Source organism: Rhinolophus sinicus, chromosome 6 (assembly GCF_057876585.1).
Source record: "Rhinolophus sinicus isolate RSI-liver-muscle chromosome 6, RSI-T2T, whole genome shotgun sequence".
Taxonomy (NCBI): Eukaryota; Metazoa; Chordata; class Mammalia; order Chiroptera; family Rhinolophidae; genus Rhinolophus; species Rhinolophus sinicus.
Window position 1 is genome coordinate 39289995 of NC_142506.1, and position 14291 is coordinate 39304285.

Consider the following 14291-nt stretch of genomic DNA (forward strand, 5'->3'; position numbering starts at 1 on the left):
AAACACTTATAAAAGATTACATGTGATGTAATCTTTTTTGATTATGCATATCTGTGTGTATATATGTACGGATGTGTTGGGAGAATATTTAGTCTTTGGGTATTGGGTCTTAAGTTATTTTTACTTCTGTATATGGGCACCATATTTCAGGCACCACTATTCATAGAAGGCCTAGAAGGGAATTGTTTTACTAAACTACATCATGAGTAGGTAGGTCTGTTTTTATTTACATTATGTTCTTCTGTTTTTCATTCATTTAATAACCATTTAGTACGTATGAGGTACTAATAAGTCATTTTTCACAATTCCTTATTTATATACAATGTAAGTAGTATGGGAAAAAGTGGCTCTGCCTTTTTCAGTGATAAATTGAAGAATGTTTCAGAAAGGAACCAATTTTGAGTTGATTCATTATTCATTCAAAAGAAATATTTATTGAGAATTTACTACATGCCAGAAATGTTCTTTGTTCTTACAACAAATCTATAAACATTAAAAACAAACAAAAACAATACGCTTGCTTTTATAACATGTGATCTTTAGAAATGGTGATGGTTTCATCAAACAATAAAGTAAAAAGGTATTATTGCAAGTGAGAAAAAAACAATAAAAGAGTACAAAGACATATTAGTGCTTGGCCTGTTCTAGTTGGAGTCTGGAATTCAGAGTGTATGTGATATAGTGGGGTGGAAGGTTGTTTGTTAATGCCTCTTTGTAGTCATTGTCACCTTCTTTCCTTCCTCTGCCTAAACCCATTTTCTCTTGTTTAATCTGGAAAATAGGTACATATCTATCCTCTAAGATTTATTTGTCCGTTTCCAGATTTTCTTGGACTTGCTCCCTAAAGTTCCCAACCCTTCCTACCCAATCCTAAATTAGGAGATTCTTCTCTGTCTTTCATAGAATTTATTTCATGATAAATATTCATCTATGTGTCTGATCCTGGACTCTGGACTGGACTGTACAGCTTCCTAAGGACCCTGATGACTGGAATCTGAGGTCCTTAAGGAAGGAACTCTCGATTTCTTTGTTGTATCTCAAATGCCAAGCACTGCTCTAGACCCATGGTATATACCATAGTAAATATTTTTGAATGAATAGGTACCACACCTTATTCCTGAGAAGAGGATTTCTCAATCTTGGCATTATAGACATTTTGGGCCAGGTATTTCTTTGTTGTGGGGATCTATTCTGTGCATTGTAGGATGTTTAGCAGCATCCCTCCCTAGTTGCTAGTGTGTAACTAGTTGCTAGTAACACCTCCTGCCCCAGTTATTGTTGGAGGAAGTCATTGAGAACATGTGACTTCGGATTGGCCAGAGAGCTGGACCCAGGCAATGGGAAGCTCCTCACTCTCTCCCTTGTCCTTGGAATATATGTTCTGGTCACCATTCCCACAGTGGGAACCATTTTACTGACACCATCTGGACTATAAGTGACTGAACCCAGTTAAAGCCTTTTATATAAACTTTCAAGATTCTGGTGGGCAGGAGGTGCAGAGGTCTACTCACCTTTCGACTGCTCAAGACAAGCCTTTTATGTAACTTCCCTTGCTTGTTAAACCTGCCACCTACCAAACTGGAGTGGCCTACCTCTTTGGTCTTTCATTGGCTTCCATGTAAGTTTCAGGTTTCACTGGGAAAACTCCTGAAATTTCAAAATAACAGTTATTATAACCAAAAATGCCTCTATAAACATTGCCAAGTGTCCCCTGTGGTCAGAATCACTCATATCAGTACTTTTGGGAACCACTGCCCTAGAACTGTGAAAAATCACAATTCCAATGAGTAGGATGGAATTTTCAAGTTATTTCAAGCCTTTTATTAGACATGTTTAATTTTTTTTTTAAAGACCAAGCATTCCTAATCCTTTACTAATCGTTGACTCAAAGCCTATACTAACTCTGGTGCATGGTGGGAGAGGTGGGCTGGGGTTGGGGGAGGTCACAAGTAAAGAAGAGAGATGTTTGAACTGTAACCCACCTGCTGCTCAAAGCCCTGGTTTTACTGCAACCTTGTTTTGTTTCTTTTCTTGAAAGAAAGGAAAACTTTAAGATGTTGATGTTGTCAAATAAATAAGCTAGCATTTTTTCAAGAAATTTTAGACACACTCCTAAGACAAAACTCCTAAAGCAGAAAAGGATTTTCTTTAAATCATATGGCCCTCCTGCACTTAAATTTTATTAACAGAACATATCAATGCAGCCAGAGAAATTTTATACTTGGGTGGCTAAATCATCAGACTTAGGAACGGATACTTAATTCTTAGAGAGCTTTTTGAACCTTTAATGTATAAATTCTTTCTCATGGATGCAATGATTACATCTGATTCCCATTTTTCTCTCTGTATTTTTTAATCTGAAATGACTCATAATTTTTTAAAAAAACATGTACTTGCATGTTGTTAAAAGAATAATAATAAAGTGAATACCACTAATTAGTGCTCAGCTTACTGACATTTGATATTGTCTTGCTATTTTAATTTTTGCCATTTTGAAGAGTATAGAAAGATATTTCACTTTAAAATTTTCATATTCTCAATTACCATTTTACTTAGTTTTACTATTGGTTCTCTAAAGGTTTCCAAGTATACTATCCGATTTGGATTTTTCCTTTAATCCAAGTGTTTTTAATAGAAACTATATATATATATATATATATATATATATATATATATATATGTATATATATATGTATATATGTATATGTATGTACATATGTATATATAGTGTATATATATGTGTGTGTATATATATACTTAATTCTTAGAGAGCTTTTTGAAATTTATATATATACTATTATTTAAATTTTTAAGTTCAAGTTTTACTTGCACTGTAATCAGAGTGTTTGCAGTATTTCTATTTTATGGAACTTGCTGATGTTTTCTATTTGACCTTATATGTAATTAGTTTTTGTGACTGATTCATGTACACTTAAAAAGATGGTGTCTTCTATTATAAGGTATAATGTTCAATATTGTTATACAAATTCTACCTATACAGCTATATAGATCTTCTATATTCTTATTTAGTTTTCATTTGTTTGACCTGCCTTGTACTGACATTGGTATGTTAAAGTTTTTCATTACTATGTTTTTATTTCTCCATTAATTTTCTGTAGTTGTTGCTTTTTGAACATGGTTGCTCTGCTATGTGGTGTATTGTTATTTGGTGTATTGAAATTCATAGCTTTTGTATCTTTATTGTCGGTTTTGGCTTTTAGCATTATAGAGTATACTTGCTGCTTTTTGGCCTGACTTCTACTTTTCTTATATTCATATCATAATGCCTGCTGTCTTATAGTTTCATTTTACTGATATATCCTTTCCCATACCTATAATTTCAACCTTTTGAATTACTGGTATGTTAGATGAGTCCCTTACATAAAACCATAAAGTTGAAATTTGCTTTCTGAGCCAATTTGAAATATTTTTCTTGTGATAGATGAGTTAAGCCCATTCACGTTTTTTGATATGGCTGATACATTGGTATCAATTCTATATAATTTTATGTTAGTTAACCATATGTATTTTGTTATATACATACTGCATTTCTCTACTTTGTATTTTGGTATTTTTGAACATTGCTATTTTTCTTAGAGGTTTCCCTTGTATTTATACCTTTGTAGTACCTTAATATACTATTTTATAAATAATGTTTTATTCTGGGGACAGTCAATTTTACATGATATCCTTGACTCTGATCCATTATCTATAAAATAGTCAATTATCTTACTGTACTATCTCCTTTGTCTTTTCCTTCTTCCATTTCTTGTTTTCTTTCTGCTTTGCTAGCACATATTATATGTAACACATAAGTACACACAATTTTCCACTCATGCCACTACCTTCTTTTTAGGTATTTAACTCAAATTTAACTCTAAAATTAAATACATGAAATGATTATCATCACTTCTTTTGCCAAAATTTTTCAGATTATTTCCTAGTTGAATGACGCTCATCAAACCAAGGAAGGGCTTGTGTGTAAAGGATTCGCTACATTTATGAACTTTTAAAATTGTTGTTCTATTGCCTTGACACTTGAGGGGCAGTTGGGTGGTGGTAAAACACTTGGTTTGCAATTCCTTTCCTTGAATTTCTTTAAAATGTTGCTGCACTGTTGCTTTGTTTTGTATGCTTCCCTTGAGGAGTTTGATGTCAGCCTATTTTGTTTACCCTAGTAAGTAATTGATCTTATTGCCTGATACTCTGATTTTTTTTTTTCTTCCTTTAAACTGATTGCTTTTCTAGGACATGACTCAGAGTTTATTATTTTTGAGTTTTCAATGCACACAGTGGGCCCTTTGAATATGTAGAAATAGATTTTTTTCTTAATTCTGAAAAGTTTTCATGGGTTATAGTTTTATAAATCAGTTATAGCACATGTTTTCTTTTCCTTCTTCGGAGACTTCAATTATATGTATGTTGAACTCTCTTTGCGTGTCTTCCATTTCACCCATTTTCTCCTTGACTTGTTACTGTATCTCATTTTATATCCTCTTATTTGTTATCTTCCTTTTCTTTAAAGTGTCTTAGTAAATTTCACTATAATCTATTATACCGTGGGTACCTTTTAATTTATTCCTTATTTCTGAGATGGACTTGTTTTATTGTTATTGTTGTTTTTGTTTGCTTGCTTGTTTTAGTTTCTTTACTGAGATCAATCAACCTTTATTGCATTACTTCCTTTTTTCTCCACTTACGGTTTTAAGTTTTAAAATTTCTGATCCTAGTTTTTAAAATTTCTTATCTTAAAATTTCTGTATCTATATCTACATCTTTATGTATATCTGCATATCTATATCTAATCTCCAAATATTTGTTTGAGGATTTTAATTCAGTTCAAAATTGTTTTAGAATATTCTTCTGTTTTGTGAGTTTGAATTTTTGTGTGTGTTTGTTTTCTGATAGGGAGAATTTCATCAGCTGAAGTATTTTGGTTTGCATGTTCTGTTTTCTTCTTTCACTACCTTTGTATGGAGTTGGCTTGATTTTTATTTTTTTTCTCTTCCTAATCATTTTTGGGGTAGAGTTCCTAGTCTAGGACTGCACACTTCTCTCAGTCTAGTGAGGCCAGTTTTTTTGTTTGTTTGTTTGTTTGTTTTTTTAATGAATGCTCTTAGTGTAGGGGACACGCAAAGGAGTGGCATGCCTTGTTTCTGTTTCATTTCTTGAAGATCCTCAGTTTTCTCCTTATTTCTGCAACATTTTCAAGGGCATAATCTTTTCTCTACTTTTATGATTCTCTCAGGAAGCAATACTTTTTGAAACTTTTGACTTTTTCAATAACACTAATTTTTAAACCTTTTTCCTATAGCTGGTACTGTGAACTACCAAATACCCTACCCCCAATTTTGCTCCTTAGTGTTATACTTTCTTTTCCTGAGTCTATGCCTTGTCAATGTGCTCCACTTTTTAATGGTGTCCTTAATGTCCCATTTTCTTACATTCAGCACCCAAAGCCTTATATTAGTCTCAGGAGTACTATTGGAATGTGATGTTTATTTCTCTATTTATAAGTAACTTAACTATGGTATTTCCTACTTCCTAGTAAGGTGAAAGGTTTGAGTCATTTGTGATTTTATTTGCACTCATTTTTGATATGGGGAAGGACTTGAGGAGAGAGTCAGGTTCAGGAGGATATCATTATCTCCAGTCCCATAGTTTTATTGGAAATAGTGTTTTGAAATTGACCATTTTCTAGCTTAAATGTTTAGATTTGTTTTCCATAGATTTCACTAAATTTTGAACTTAAAAATGTTTTTGTGTCTTTAAGTTGTAAATTCCTAATTGGACTCTATATTTTGAGGGGAGGGATCTTGTAGTTTTGATTTACACCATAGTACTTGGTATAATAACCTACACATAATAGTTTCTCAGTATATATTAATTATTTATTAAGCCTGTCATTTATTGATATAAGAAAACTTTTTTATATAAGAAATGAGCAAAACATTTGGGATATATATATATATATATATATATATATATATATATTATTTATGATTTCTTACATAGATTAATGTTGAGAACTATCTTCTAAAACAATTAAATATTTTTTCATTTCTTAAATAAATTTCTTTAAAAGAAGCCATATTTAAGGGAAACACCCATCTGAGAACACATTCTTAAGAAAAAAAAAAAAAGCTGGAAATAATAGACTAAGTAATTTCTTCAATGCATATTTTTCTGAATACCTTCTCTAAGAAATAAATGAAAACCCATAAATTTTGTTTATTTTAGCATGTGTAAAAATTAAAGCAACAAACAGAAAGAAAATATAACATTATTGTAATCTCTGGTATTTATTAATTCATTTAATTTAAATGCAAATTTTATGTTTTAATAATCATAAATTGCTTGGCATCAGGTTGTTCCTAGTAATGAGCAGTTCAAATGATGGCACTTTTTTGAAATTCTAATAAAGCATTCCATGGTGCCCTCTTCTTTTGTGAATATGATTATCCCTTGAAATATTTGGAAATGCAGAGCTAAAATGATTTAAAACCTCACAGAAAGGTTTTTACGGTTGGAATAGAAAGCCACTTTTGGCTTCATGGTTAGATCTGAACACTGAAGTTAAGAAGTAATTTGAAATCAATCTGTAGAAAGATTTTACCTCTAATCATGAGCAAAAACAAGCCCTGTTCCAGTAGGTGTCAAGAGTCACGTGATGGACACTAATGATGTCTGCTGCCTTTTATCATCTGTCAGGCACAAGTCACATTTATTTCCACGAAGACAGTGAGAACATTTAATGAAACAAAACAACATTATTGAGCTCCAGGTTTCCAGATCCTCTTTGGTCCTAGATATGAGGCTCCAGGTTCATTAAATTATGGCTTGTGGAGGTATACTACAATTATAGTCTATTGAATCAAAAATTATAGTAAGATCCCAACATAGGACTTTAATATGCACTCACCTCCTCTCACTATTTCAAAAGTTCAATTCCAGCAAATATCACAGGTTTAGAATGTATGTATAATTTTATCATTCTTTAATGTATAATTGGGTGTTCATTATAGAAAAAATACAAAAACTAGTAAAAAAATTCAACCCAAATCATATTACCCCAAAATATATCCCTAATAATATTTATATATTTGTTATTTTGCTTTTAGCCTTCTAAGCTTTATGATACATTCATATTTTTATAAAACTATATAATCTATTTGTAGATTAGCCTGTGACTACAGCAATATGCAATTTTTTGCTATCTTAAACAAAAGGTTCAAAATTTAGGCAAATATAGGCCTACCATATTGCCATATTCTTATTCATTCAACAAATATTGATTACATTTCTACTACATGTAAGGTACTTTTTAACAACTGAAAAATACAGCAGTGAACTAAAACTAGTAAAATCTCTGTCCACATAGAACTCACAATCTGGAGGAATAAGTAAGCAGAGATTAAATAAATAATATAAATGTATAAACAATATGCCAGGTGATGAGAAGTGCTAGGGAGAAAAGGAAAGAAGAGAGGCAGAGAATGAGTGCCCCTACTTGCCCTACTTGCTGTACTATAGCCACAATTCAGACTATTCTTGGTTTCACCAGACATGCTGGACCTGAGGGCCTTTGCCCTGACTCTTCCTGCTATTTGACTCATTCTTTCACCTCTTCCTAATGCTTGCTCAAATGTCACCTTTTCTATGATACCTACCTTAACTACCCTATTTAAAATTACAACCTGATGCCACCTGTCCTGCCCCAGCACTCCCAAGAACCTGCCATAGTCTTATTTATTCACTACTTAATGCTTTTTAGTTTTGAGCATTCTGCATACATATTTTACTTATTATGTATGTTATCTATTTTCAGTCTCTCAACTAGAATGTAAGGTTCAAAAGAGCAGAGATTTTTGCCTAGTCACTAATGTATTCCAAGTGCTAAACCTAGTACCTGATGTGTACTAAGTGTTCAAAAAAATATTTGTGGGATGATTAAAGTGGAGATGTTGAATAGGCAGTTGAATACCTAAGAACTGAGTTTTGGGGGAGAAGTTCAGACTAGAAATACAAATTTGGGAGTCATATAGGGTGACATTTTCAGTCATAAAAATGGAAGAAATCTCCTCGGGAATGAGTGAAAATAGAGGAGGAGAGAGGTCTTTGAAAAAATCCTTAGGCATGTCAATGTCAAGATATCAGCAAGATGAGGAAGCTCCAGGGTAGAAGGCTGAAAAGTGTGGATAGTAAAAGGAGGAGAAAAATAAACTGAGCATGGCCTTCTATGATCCCAGTGAAGAACGTTTCAATAAAGGAAAGGTCAGCAAATTTGGAATATTTGTCTTTTTATGTTTGTCACTCTTTTGTTACTACCCTGCAAAATAACCTCTGTATTTCTGGGTAATAAAAACAATTTTTATTGCCATTCCAATATCATTACAAAGTTTTATAAAGATTCTAATTTTTATAAGATTAGCCACATGCAATACATGTGCATAAACTGCAGTATGTCTGCGTAAATGAACATCTTTAAAGTCTTAAAATGCACAAATTCCACTTTGGAGATCATTAATCTACAAAATAAGACTCAAAGGGACCTCATATTGAGACCACCCAAAGAAGAATTCATCATCTTTCTCAATTATCTTTGTCCTCCAATGTTTTCTACTCCTATCAATGGCACATCTTTCTGTAGAAGCCTAGCTGTCCTACATAATTCCTCGTCCCTCCCTTTTAGCCAAGGAGCTAGCTGTGTTGGCTTCACATCCTATCTACTTCACCTTTGTGCTCTCACTTGCATTCTGCCCTCTCCTTCCTTACTGTGAACATCTTTCAGGCCCATAATATTATGTTGGTGCAAAAGTAATTGCAGTTTTTGCAATTATTTTTAATCTTTTAAACTGCAATTACTTTTGCACCAACCTAATATTAGCCTTTGTCTTCATAACCAAATGCAGCTCTCTTAAGGTTCATTTACATTTACTAACTCCTTTTCACTTCCTTTTCATTCCACCTCTATTGCACTTTGACTTATGTCATATCTCTACCACATCATATCTAGCTGAGATGACTAATAATTGCCTAACTATCCAATTCAGTGGGCACTTTTCAGTTCTTACTTTGCCTTTCTGCAGCGTTTGACACCGTTGGAAGCTATCTTCTGCTTGACACCCTTTCTTCTTGTGGCTCTGTCCTATCACATTATCCTACTTTTTTTACTTCTCTTCCTGATTCTTTGCAGTCTCCTTGGTGGCTTCCTTTTGCTCTCTTTGGCCCTAAATTTCAGTGTTTCTCAGGGTTCAATTTATACTCCTCTTAGCACTCCTTAGTCTGTAATCTATATGAACCCCTTGTTCCAATCTAATTAATTTATTCTCCTCTGCTAACCTATATCTTCCTTCTTTGCTCTTTGTGTTGTCCCCACTTTCCAGGTTCTTTCCTTATTTTCACTACCAACTCACCCCCAGATCTATAGTACTGGTGCTTCAAGACTCAACTGAAATGGCATTTTCCCTTCCTCCCGAGAACACTTTAGGTGTACCTTCCATAATTACTAACCACACAATTCATCAAGCAATAGAATTATATATGTAACCTATTAATCCCCTGTGGGCTGGCTCTATATCTAGTTCACCCTTTTCTACATTGGTCTGGGACAGCTGAAACTCAATAAATTGATTGAATAAAGAATATGTCCTAATATTAGAATGACACAGTACAGTCATGAGAAAAAGTTTCATTTAGTTAGCAAGTTCCAGAATTGCCTAGCATGCTCCCAAATTAAGGACTCAGAAAACTAATTCCTACAGTGTTGAAAATACTGTGCTTAACAAATCATTGAATGATGGGTATTGCACAGTTCCACAGAGAAGTAGATATCTTTTACACAGTTCTGAATAACTGGATACTAAAATATAGGAACACATCAAATTTATAAATATGCAAATTAGCATGGTTATCTTTTCAGTTACTTTCAATGAACCATTTTATGTACATGAATACTGTTATTTCACATTTTATAATGATTTAGACATGTATGGCTTAAGAGTTCTCTGATTATCTTGGCAAACCTCACTCTAAAATAAAATTAACATTAATGATTATTAATTACATGTTAATGGAGCATTATATTAATATATGAGATGATTTGGGCTTATTAGACTTACTACTATTCTTCATATGATAATTTCTTTAACAGTTTTAAAATTTATTATACCATTATATTGGCCCCATTTCTTTGAGTATCACTGGAGCTTACATTTAATTAGCTAGGAATAATAATAGCAACAAAAGCTACCGTTTATTAAGCACTATGCCAGCCATTTTACATCAAAATTGAGGCTTAGATAAGTAAAGTGACTTTTTCAAGGTCATACTCTAGAAGTACTAGATCTAGGTTTCTAAAAATATAAATGTCTGATTCTAGAGCCAGTCTTGTAACCACACTTATTTAGCTTCTAAATCGTTTTGCTTTCAGCAAGACATATTATTTGAGTAGGTGATAACACTTCCATTTTGTTTCCCTGTTTCTGTATTTAACATCTGCAAGGTCATGTACTTTGCTCTATAAAAAAAACAACATTATGGTATGTAGTATGTTTACTGCATTTCCAAAATCTTTTATTTGAGAAGCAATAGTTTGAAAGAAAATGAACCCAGAAGTAAAGACTGTGCTTGCCTCCACTCATGAGCACATAAAAATTACAACTAAATGACAGAACAACCATCATTGACAATCACCTGAAGTCTAGCTGAACAGAAGTCCTACGACTAAGGATATACAGGAGAAGCCACCTTGAGACTGCTAGGAATGGCAGAGACTGGGTTAGTGCCACACCCATGTGTGGTAGTTAAAAATTGGGAGGGATGTCTTGGCCATGGAAGTTCCACCTGAGGAGTGAGGGATCCCAGCCCCACACGAGACACCCCAGCCAAGGGTTGCTCTGCTGGGAAGAGAAGTCACCACAACTTCTGTCTGTGAAAACCAGCAGAGATTGTGACTGAGTAACACGATGGCTGCTGGAGTGCTGGTGTTCCTTTTGAAAAAGGACCCACATGTGGACTTACTCACTGATGGACTCACTCACTCTGAGTTTTAGCACTGGGACAGTAGCTCAAGAGATGCCAAGGACATACGGGGAGGAACTGAATTGTCACATCAGGGCAAGGGCTGGAGGGGCAGTTTTCTCCCAGACAGAAGTGCTGGAAGAAACCATTTTTCTTTTGTTGAGTTTTCCCATGACTCAACCTGCGAGGGCAGGCAGGCACTATATCTGAGTATCCATCAACCTGGCTAACATGGGTGCCCCACCAAACTTGCAGGCACACCCAAGCCACTTCCAGTGGCTTTCTCATACAAATGGCCTGTTTTGGCTCATGCTGTGGACTTTCCTAAAATTTCTCAAAGGTTTACAAACCCCCAAAAAGCAGCATCTGGTCTTGGTATGCCCTGCCCTGTACCTGTTGCTGAGCCACCTGAAGCCCAGCACTGCCAGCAGCCAACCTCAGTTCACAGCTTAGCATCTCCTAGGTATCACCAAGCCCAGTGCAAGTGGCGGCCATCTGTGGATTGCTTTGTGGCTCATGCCAGCTGGCCCCAGGCAGGGCACAGGCAGAGGCTGAACTTGGCCTGCTGTGGGGCTGCTCCCAGGAAGGCCCCAAGGCCAGCACACCAGGTATCCAGGTTTGGACCAAACTGGAGAACCTCTGAGGACAACACACTCAAAGGGCAGTCTGGGAAGACACAGAGTATGCTATAGCATATCCTGTTCCATAAGGTCAGCCCCTGAACATCAGCTCCTCCACTATAGTCAGAGCCAGCCCTCACAACTAATCATTCTGAGGTTCAATCCCTCTCATTTGACATGCAAACAGCAACCAAGGCTAAACTACAAAAGGAGGGCAGACACAACCCACACAAAGGACATACCTGGAACACCAGGCTCAGGTAACCAGGAAGTCTGTGCCACTGGGCCCAACAGGACATCTACTACATAAGACCACTATACTAAGACCAGGAACATAGCAGCTCTACCTTATACATAGAAACAAACACAGGGAGGCAGCCAAAATGGGGATACAAATAAGGATACAAAAGAGGATACAAAATGAAAGAACAGAACAAAGCTCCAGAAAAAGAACAAAACAAAATGAAGACATGCAATTTATCAGACATAGAGTTCAAAACACTGGTTATAAGGATGCTCAATGATCTCAAGGAGAATTTCAACAAAGACAGAATACATAGAAATGGTGATAGAAAACAAAAAAGAATCAGAAATGAAGAACATGATAACTGAAATAAAAAAATACATTAGAGGGAATCAACAGTATATGATGAAGCATAGGATCAAATCAGTGATTTAGAATATAAGGTAGCAGAAAATACCCAATCAGAATGGCAAAAAGAAAAAATAATTTTAAAAACTGCAGATAGTTTAAGGGGTCCTTGGGAAAACATCACGATACATACCAACATTTGCATCATAGGAATATCAGAAGGAGAAAAGAGAGAGCAAAAAATTGAAAACCTATTTGGAGAAATAATGATGGAAAACTTTTGGCAAAGGAAATAGACATATAAGTCCAAGATGAACCGAGAGAGGCCCATACCAAGACACATCATAATTAAAATGCCAAAGTTTAAAGATAGATAGAGAATCTTTAAAGCATCAAGAGAAAAGCAGTTAACTAACTACAATGGAGCTCCCATAAGACTGTCAGGTGATATCTCGAGAAAAGCATTGCTGGCCAGAATGGACTGGCACGAAATATTCAAAGTGATGACAAGTAAGGACCTGCAACCAAGATTACTCTACCCAGCAAGGCTATCATTTAAAATCAAAGGACAGATAAAAGAAGAAAAGCCAGAGAAGAAAAAGCTAAAGGAGTCCATCACCGCCAAACCAGTGTTACAAGGAATGTTAGAGGAAATTCTTGAAGAAAAAGAAAAAAAGTCAAATACATGAATACTAAAATGAAAATAATTACACATATATCAATAATTACATTAAATGTAAATGGATTGAATGCTCCAATCAAAAGAGATAGGGTGGCTGAATGGATAAAAGGAAACAAGACCCATACATTTGCTGCCACCAATCAAAAGACACACACAAATTGAAAGTAAAGAGATGGAACAAGATATTTCATGAAATTAAAAAAAAAAAAAAAAGAAAAAAGTCCTTGGGTGGCAACACCAAAGTAGACTTTAGAACAAAGGCTATAAAAACGACAAAGAAGGACCAGTAATCCCACTTCTGGGTATTTATCTGAAGAAACCCAAAGCACTACTTTGAAGGGATATGTGCATCCATATGTTCACTGGTTCACTGCAGCATTATTTACAATAGTCAAGATATGGAGGCAATCTGTGTGTCCTTCAATGGATGAATGGATAAGGAAAAGTTGGTACATATATACAATGGAATATTACTCGGCCATAAAAAAGAATGAAATCTGCAACAACATGGATGGTCCTAGAGGGTATTGTGCTGAGTGAAGTCAGACATAGAAAGAGAAATGCCATATGATTTCACTTATATGTGGAATCTTAAGAACAAGATAAACAAAACAGAAACAAACTCATAAATACAGAGAATATTTTGAGGGTTGCCACATACTAGCAGATGGGTTAAAAGGGGAAAGAGATTTACAAGTACAAATTGATAGTTACAAAAGAGTCATGGGGATGGAAAATATAGTATAAGAAATATAGTCAACAATATTGTAATAACTATGTATGGTGTCAGATGAGTACTAGACTTATCGGATGATCACTTTTTAAATTATATAAATGTCTAATAACTATGTTTATGTTGTACACCTGAAACTAATATAATATTGTATGCGACTCTAATTGGAAAATTAAAAATATATAAATAATAAGAGAAATACATAGAAGAAAATGAGCCTAAGATATGTTTACTTCATTTTAAGTGTTCATAATATATATTTTAAACAATCCACTCCAGACTCTTGACTGAAATCAAGTTCTCTGACCTCTTTTGAAACAACATAGCTTTGTTTGCTCACCTGCAGTCTTCCAAAATTTCAAATCTTTATGATTTCTTAATATCCAAGCTAGACTAATGAACTGATATTAAATTTCCTTAAAGTTCTAAATAAGTAATATTTGAAAGCTAAGAAACAAGTGCAATTGAGACAGATAGAAATTATTTTTATTGATTTCAGGTTTCATTCCTCTTAGCAGCATTTGACCTACCTTTCCCATCCCCAGATCATTCTCCTTGACAACCAAGGCAGAAAAAATTAATCAGATCTTATCAGATCTGTTTTCTACTTGTCATCTGTCAGTATTGTAAAATTGGACCTGA